At 40.0% G+C, this 9364-nt stretch overlaps 1 protein-coding gene across 1 annotated transcript in view; it reads right to left on the reverse strand.

Annotated features, from left to right (window-relative positions):
- LOC125903046 (G-protein coupled receptor 4-like) overlaps positions 1–9101 on the reverse strand; it is a 15289-nt gene extending 6188 nt beyond the window's left edge. The window contains exon 1 of the mRNA XM_049599658.1: positions 8998–9101. The gene's annotated coding sequence lies outside the window, so the exon portion shown is untranslated. The remainder of the gene's footprint in view (positions 1–8997) is intronic.
- Positions 9102–9364: the final 263 nt, after the last annotated feature.

The following is a 9364-nucleotide window of genomic DNA, read 5'->3' on the forward strand; positions in this document are numbered from 1 at the left end:
GTTTGTACTGGTACTGTACATATTGGTGTCATTCACTGTGAGCTGTTTGTACTGGTACTGTACATATTGGTATCATTCACTGTGAGCTGTTTGTACTGGTACTGTACATATTGGTGTCATTTACTGTGAGCTGTTTGTACTGGTACTGTACATATTGGTGTCATTCACTGTGAGCTGTTTGTACTGGTACTGTACATATTGGTGTCATTTACTGTGAGCTGTTTGTACTGGTACTGTACATATTGGTCTCATGTACTGTGAGCTGTTTGTACTGGTACTGTACATATTGGTATCATTTACTGTGAGCTGTTTGTACTGGTACTGTACATATTGGTGTCATTTACTGTGATCTGTTTGTACTGGTACTGTACATATTGGTGTCATTTACTGTGAGCTGTTTGTACTGGTACTGTACATATTGGTGTCATTCACTGTGAGCTGTTTGTACTGGTACTGTACATATTGGTGTCATTTACTGTGAGCTGTTTGTACTGGTACTGTACATATTGGTATCATTAACTGTGAGCTGTTTGTACTGGTACTGTACATATTGGTGTCATTCACTGTGAGCTGTTTGTACTGGTACTGTACATATTGGTGTCATTTACTGTGAGCTGTTTGTACTGGTACTGTACATATTGGTGTCATTCACTGTGAGCTGTTTGTACTGGTACTGTACATATTGGTGTCATTCACTGTGAGCTGTTTGTACTGGTACTGTACATATTGGTGTCATTCACTGTGAGCTGTTTGTACTGATACTGTACATATTGGTGTCATTTACTGTGAGCTGTTTGTACTGATACTGTACATATTGGTATCATTTACTGTGAGCTGTTTGTACTGGTACTGTACATATTGGTATCATTTACTGTGAGCTGTTTGTACTGGTACTGTACATATTGGTGTCATTCACTGTGAGCTGTTTGTACTGGTACTGTACATATTGGTATCATTCACTGTGAGCTGTTTGTACTGGTACTGTACATATTGGTGTCATTTACTGTGAGCTGTTTGTACTGGTACTGTACATATTGGTGTCATTCACTGTGAGCTGTTTGTACTGGTACTGTACATATTGGTGTCATTCACTGTGAGCTGTTTGTACTGGTACTGTACATATTGGTATCATTTACTGTGAGCTGTTTGTACTGGTACTGTACATATTGGTATCATTTACTGTGAGCTGTTTGTACTGGTACTGTACATTCTGCTATAATTATTTGCATTACTATTTGTTTTTTCTTCAGATAAATCTGATAACTGTTGCTCGGTCTCTTTACTCATTTATTTAGTAGAGTGTCCACACACCTTCTCATTCTACATATACATAGAGGTATACTGGTGGCTTTAAAGCCTACGTTTTATTCATTATCTCTGATCCCCACGCTCAATTTGGTCGTTGCCATAGTGCGACGCAACACCACTGACGCTAGGTGGTGCCAAGCTAAAAAAAACCCAAGTCCTATCTGTTGCCTCTTTAAATATCATGAATGACTGCAGTTTCTTGGGCTCCTGACATGTCCTCAGCAAACATACTGTCACAACACACAAGTCTTTTGCATATCATATCTTTCCTATCATTTCCAGGAAAACTGCAAACGTCCTTGAAACTACCTCTCTGGTTTTTAGTAAGCATTTTCTAAATATACAGATTCCATTCCTGAAATGTAGATAGATTTTTTTTCTTCATTTCACATACTCTTTTTTAAATGTGTTTATTTCCAACTATTTTCTAAAGTTTGTTTTAATTCTCTGCTGTCTCTTTGCCACACACACACACACACACACACACACACACACACACACACACACACACAGCCTCTGACTTGTGACGTCTACCAACATCTATTATGAATATGTTTCAGTGACCTTTATTGCATGTCATGTCCACCAGGCGTCGCCAGACACTTTTCACCGGGGCACGTGCCTCGGTAAACATGCACTGTACTTCTGTAAAAAATCCCAATTAAATTTCATAAATAAGCCTATTTTTTTTTATTACTGAAAAATCCGTAGGGCTACGCTACGACAAGGAAGAATAGCATGGACACAATTTCTGTCTAGTTCAACCACGTAGTAGAGCCAGCACCGCATATCCAAGAGTGGAGAGGTTGCACTTGTAGGCATTGGATGCATCTGTGCATATTCAGTGAATGGAGCGCGCACGAAGCCTAGCGTTGACAGTTGCTCACACATGTTGTCAAGTAAAGCTGAGGGGTAGTATATAATACCACTACACACTGATGGATTACTGTCATCATGGACATGAGGAAATTCTTTTTGCAGAACAGAGGAGGCAGGACAGGGAAGCAGCAAGGAGAGATGAGAATGAGGTGGATCATCTGGTGAAAAGTCTAGTGGTTCAAACTTTGTCTGTGGTGGTGATGCCGAAAACATGAATCTCGCAAATCGCGACCCCAAATTAAACTATGGCTAGTTTAGGTTCACTTTAGATACAGTCGGAAATGCCATTTTATTAGCAGAGGGAAAGACACCTAGCATAAGTCTACTGTCCATTAGGGCTGTCATGTGTTTGCTTGCTTGTGCACTGCGCCAGACGTTTGTAGAAACTGGACTAGGTGGGCTGTGGGTGGGCTAGTTTAAAAAGCTAGCCATCAGGGGAATACCTTTTCAGACCATATCAGGTACTCTTAATTTAAGATTCTGACTTTTTTGGGTAATATTCCCTCTTGTAGAAGGATTTCTTGATTACATTTATTGTGCTACAGTAAGACTGAAAAGTTCAGTAGCTGGACTGAAATGTTATTATTTGCGTATACGTTCTTTATTTTGTACCTGTTGATTTGTAAGATTGTACGACTGTGTAAATCACTTATTTTGGTAATATTCCCTCTTGTAGAAGGCTTACTTGATTATGTTTGGTGTGCTACAGAAGGAGGAATTGAAAGGTTCAGTGGCTGAGCTCCAGTGTTTTAATTTGCTTACAGATAAAGCTCTGTTAAACCTGTTGAGGTTCATGCAAATATAATCAAATGTTCTCATACATCCAGTACAGGCTGACTTTCTGTACGTCATACATCTTACCATAGCGCTTCTGCAAGTTTTGTATGTTTGGGTGGCATTTATATTTAGTAAGTATTATAAATCTTGTGTGTTTGTGTGAGCGTGGAAGAGGGGAGTTGGCTTCTGACTGTGCCCCTGCATAGCTGTATGCCTAGCAACACCCCTGATGTCCACCTCTCTCTGTCCTCATGTCCTGTCCCGTCTCTGCTGTCTCCTCCCAATAAATGTTCTTATTTTGCATTTAAAGAGGCAACAGACAGCATCTTTTCCTAAATATATCATGATGAAAATAATGTGGGCTGCACAGGGTAGTGTCCACAGTAAAATCAGACTATCAGCGTTTACATAGGTTACTTAGTGGCTTTGCAATCTTTGCAATAAGCTTCTGCCACCGGTGCCGAAATTTCACGGAAAAAATCTGCTTTATGGCAGGAAACGCGTCATGTATTGCGAAACTGGTCGGTCAGCCAATCAGGGACTGGAGCTGGTCCTTATGAGGAGTTGGGCATGAGATAGTTGAGTCACGAGCACAATGGCAGACGGACAAAGTTTGGAGACAAGTGAAAAACGGCCTAGCAAAAGAAAAGGAGCTCCTCTGTGTGAGGAGGCAAAGAAGAGCAAAAAGGAGAGTGATAAAAGAAGAGGAAAAACAAGAGTAAACCTCAGTCAGGCGTTCAAGAGATGGAGGGAGCTCCGTGACCAAAGAGGCTTCAAAACCCATGTCCAGCTAGCTTTCTTTCTAATGGATCAGTAAGTAACACGGCTAAATGTTAGCTAGACCAGAGAGGACTGGACTGTACTGGCTGCTAGTTCATTCCTAGCTGGCCAGCATCGCAAATCGCCGCAACCAGGGAGCGGGTGGCGAGTGTTGGTCGGCTGACATCCTGGTTGCCATTCTACGGCAGCCCTCGGACAGTGATACCCCCTCCCTTCCTTCTGTTCTCTTCTCACGGAGGCAGCTATCCACGGACATCGCCCAGCTAAATTCGCCCAGCTAAGTGAACACTGGACTTTGTTTCCCATTCAATTTGAGCTCCAACCGGCCGCATGGTTTCCATACGGTAACGTTTATTCTAGAATGGGGACTGTTTACATGTGCATATTGGTATAATTCCACTGTGTCTACTGTTGTTTGTACTGGTACTGTACATATTGGTGTCATTTACTGTGAGCTGTTTGTACTGGTACTGTACATATTGGTGTCATTTACTGTGAGCTGTTTGTACTGGTACTGTACATATTGGTGTCATTTACTGTGAGCTGTTTGTACTGGTACTGTACATATTGGTATCATTTACTGTGAGCTGTTTGTACTGGTACTGTACATATTGGTATCATTTACTGTGAGCTGTTTGTACTGGTACTGTACATATTGGTGTCATTTACTGTGAGCTGTTTGTACTGGTACTGTACATATTGGTGTCATTTACTGTGAGCTGTTTGTACTGGTACTGTACATATTGGTGTCATTTACTGTGAGCTGTTTGTACTGGTACTGTACATATTGGTATCATTCACTGTGAGCTGTTTGTACTGGTACTGTACATATTGGTGTCATTCACTGTGAGCTGTTTGTACTGGTACTGTACATATTGGTGTCATTCACTGTGAGCTGTTTGTACTGGTACTGTACATATTGGTGTCATTTACTGTGAGCTGTTTGTACTGGTACTGTACATATTGGTGTCATTTACTGTGAGCTGTTTGTACTGGTACTGTACATATTGGTGTCATTTACTGTGAGCTGTTTGTACTGGTACTGTACATATTGGTGTCATTTACTGTGAGCTGTTTGTACTGGTACTGTACATATTGGTGTCATTTACTGTGAGCTGTTTGTACTGGTACTGTACATATTGGTGTCATTCACTGTGAGCTGTTTGTACTGGTACTGTACATATTGGTGTCATTTACTGTGAGCTGTTTGTACTGGTACTGTACATATTGGTGTCATTTACTGTGAGCTGTTTGTACTGGTACTGTACATATTGGTGTCATTCACTGTGAGCTGTTTGTACTGGTACTGTACATATTGGTGTCATTTACTGTGAGCTGTTTGTACTGGTACTGTACATATTGGTGTCATTTACTGTGAGCTGTTTGTACTGGTACTGTACATATTGGTGTCATTTACTGTGAGCTGTTTGTACTGGTACTGTACATATTGGTATCATTGACTGTGAGCTGTTTGTACTGGTACTGTACATATTGGTGTCATTCACTGTGAGCTGTTTGTACTGGTACTGTACATATTGGTTACCAAGACTGTGAGCTGTTTGTACTGGTACTGTACATATTGGTGTCATTCACTGTGAGCTGTTTGTACTGGTACTGTACATATTGGTGTCATTCACTGTGAGCTGTTTGTACTGGTACTGTACATATTGGTGTCATTCACTGTGAGCTGTTTGTACTGGTACTGTACATATTGGTGTCATTCACTGTGAGCTGTTTGTACTGGTACTGTACATATTGGTGTCATTCACTGTGAGCTGTTTGTACTGGTACTGTACATATTGGTGTCATTAACTGTGAGCTGTTTGTACTGGTACTGTACATATTGGTGTCATTCACTGTGAGCTGTTTGTACTGGTACTGTACATATTGGTGTCATTCACTGTGAGCTGTTTGTACTGGTACTGTACATATTGGTATCATTCACTGTGAGCTGTTTGTACTGGTACTGTACATATTGGTGTCATTCACTGTGAGCTGTTTGTACTGGTACTGTACATATTGGTATCATTTACTGTGAGCTGTTTGTACTGGTACTGTACATATTGGTGTCATTCACTGTGAGCTGTTTGTACTGGTACTGTACATATTGGTGTCATTCACTGTGAGCTGTTTGTACTGGTACTGTACATATTGGTATCATTTACTGTGAGCTGTTTGTACTGGTACTGTACATATTGGTATCATTTACTGTGAGCTGTTTGTACTGGTACTGTACATATTGGTATCATTCACTGTGAGCTGTTTGTACTGGTACTGTACATATTGGTGTCATTTACTGTGAGCTGTTTGTACTGTACATATTGGTGTCATTTACTGTGAGCTGTTTGTACTGGTACTGTACATATTGGTGTCATTTACTGTGAGCTGTTTGTACTGGTACTGTACATATTGGTGTCATTCACTGTGAGCTGTTTGTACTGGTACTGTACATATTGGTATCATTTACTGTGAGCTGTTTGTACTGATACTGTACATATTGGTGTCATTCACTGTGAGCTGTTTGTACTGGTACTGTACATATTGGTGTCATTCACTGTGAGCTGTTTGTACTGGTACTGTACATATTGGTATCATTTACTGTGAGCTGTTTGTACTGATACTGTACATATTGGTGTCATTCACTGTGAGCTGTTTGTACTGATACTGTACATATTGGTATCATTTACTGTGAGCTGTTTGTACTGATACTGTACATATTGGTGTCATTCACTGTGAGCTGTTTGTACTGGTACTGTACATATTGGTGTCATTCACTGTGAGCTGTTTGTACTGGTACTGTACATATTGGTATCATTTACTGTGAGCTGTTTGTACTGATACTGTACATATTGGTGTCATTCACTGTGAGCTGTTTGTACTGGTACTGTACATATTGGTGTCATTCACTGTGAGCTGTTTGTACTGGTACTGTACATATTGGTGTCATTCACTGTGAGCTGTTTGTACTGATACTGTACATATTGGTATCATTTACTGTGAGCTGTTTGTACTGATACTGTACATATTGGTGTCATTCACTGTGAGCTGTTTGTACTGATACTGTACATATTGGTATCATTTACTGTGAGCTGTTTGTACTGATACTGTACATATTGGTATCATTTACTGTGAGCTGTTTGTACTGGTACTGTACATATTGGTGTCATTCACTGTGAGCTGTTTGTACTGGTACTGTACATATTGGTATCATTCACTGTGAGCTGTTTGTACTGGTACTGTACATATTGGTGTCATTCACTGTGAGCTGTTTGTACTGGTACTGTACATATTGGTGTCATTTACTGTGAGCTGTTTGTACTGGTACTGTACATATTGGTGTCATTCACTGTGAGCTGTTTGTACTGGTACTGTACATATTGGTGTCATTTACTGTGAGCTGTTTGTACTGGTACTGTACATATTGGTGTCATTCACTGTGAGCTGTTTGTACTGGTACTGTACATATTGGTATCATTCACTGTGAGCTGTTTGTACTGGTACTGTACATATTGGTGTCATTCACTGTGAGCTGTTTGTACTGGTACTGTACATATTGGTGTCATTTACTGTGAGCTGTTTGTACTGGTACTGTACATATTGGTGTCATTCACTGTGAGCTGTTTGTACTGGTACTGTACATATTGGTGTCATTCACTGTGAGCTGTTTGTACTGGTACTGTACATATTGGTGTCATTTACTGTGAGCTGTTTGTACTGGTACTGTACATATTGGTGTCATTCACTGTGAGCTGTTTGTACTGGTACTGTACATATTGGTATCATTTACTGTGAGCTGTTTGTACTGGTACTGTACATATTGGTATCATTCACTGTGAGCTGTTTGTACTGGTACTGTACATATTGGTGTCATTCACTGTGAGCTGTTTGTACTGGTACTGTACATATTGGTGTCATTCACTGTGAGCTGTTTGTACTGGTACTGTACATATTGGTATCATTCACTGTGAGCTGTTTGTACTGGTACTGTACATATTGGTGTCATTCACTGTGAGCTGTTTGTACTGGTACTGTACATATTGGTGTCATTCACTGTGAGCTGTTTGTACTGGTACTGTGCATTCTGCTATAATTATTTGCATTACTATTTGTTTTTTCTTCAGATAAATCTGATAATTGTTGCTCGGTCTCTTTACCCATTTATTTAGTAGAGTGTCCACACACCTTCTCATTCTACACATACATAGAGGTATACTGGTGGCTTTAAAGCCTACGTTTTATTCATTATCTCTGATCCCCACGCTCAATTTGGTCGTTGCCACAGTGCGAGGCAACACCGCTGACGCTAGGTGGCGCCAAGCTTTAAAAAAACTGAATCCTATCTGTTGCCTCTTTAAATATCATGAATGACTGCAGTTTCTTGGGCTCCTGACATGTCCTCAGCAAACATACAACAACACACAAGTCTTTTGCATATCATATCTTTCCTATCATTTCCAGGAAAACTGCAAACGTCCTTGAAACTACCTCTCTGGTTTTTAGTAAGCATTTTCTAAATATACAGATTCCATTCCTGAAATGTAGATAGATTTTTTTTCTTCATTTCATTGTTTATTTCCAGCTATTTTCTAAAGTTGGTTTTAATTCTCTGCTGTCTCTTTGACACACACACACACACACACACACACACACACACACACACACACACACACACACACACACACACACACACACACACACACACTTTACGTTTCTCAAATGTCCAAATGATATGTAAAAGGACTTCTTCACCCACAAAATGACCATTTGTATATCAGTCACTTGCAGCATGTTATGTTTAATTCATGACGAAAACCTGTTTTTGGATTCCTCTGTTCACTGTGGAAACGTGTGAGAGAAACAGAATAATCTTAGTGATTTAAAATCATGGGGGTCTGTGATTAACAACAGTTAACTCCTGCAGTCTAATCCAAGTCTCATTTATCCAGCCTTACACATGCATTTTTACTAAAATGTTACAAGCTAAAACACTAATGGATAAACAGTCTCATGCACACCTGGGCAGGTAACACTGGAGGCATGTCAGAAAAACTCTTTACAATTTCAAGGTAACACAGGGTGAGTAATTATACAAAGGGTCATCTTGTGGAGAAAGTAATTGTTTAACAGGTGAGAAAAGACAGATTAAGTAAAATGTAACAGCAGTAAACCACACTGTAGCTGCATATTAATCTTTAAGACTGTTTACAATCTGCACAAATTTTAGAAGAAACAAAGTGATGTAAGAAAATGTACCTTTGACAGCTCCGAGACCATAGTGACCTGGATGAGTTCCCTTCGCCAAGTTTGCTGTTTTGTCCCTCGCATCCAAACAGTCTACAGTCTATATGGTGGATGGTGACGTGACTAACAATTTCATGATAATCTACATCTGCTTCCACAAATAAAAGATGGGCAGGCATGAACACCGTGCATCATGCAAAGTACACGAGAGGGGCAGGTTTAATTAACGAGAGAGACACACGTATACTCCTGATAACATTGGCCAGTTCATAACATCTGTTCATAGTAACAATAATTCTACTAATCCCATGCTCGTTTCTCTCTCTCCATTTACACATCCTTCTTTCTTCACCTAATTTTTGCTGTTTTATTCATGTTT

The sequence above is a fragment of the Epinephelus fuscoguttatus genome, linkage group LG16 (genome assembly GCF_011397635.1).
Source record: "Epinephelus fuscoguttatus linkage group LG16, E.fuscoguttatus.final_Chr_v1".
Lineage (NCBI taxonomy): Eukaryota > Metazoa > Chordata > Actinopteri > Perciformes > Serranidae > Epinephelus > Epinephelus fuscoguttatus.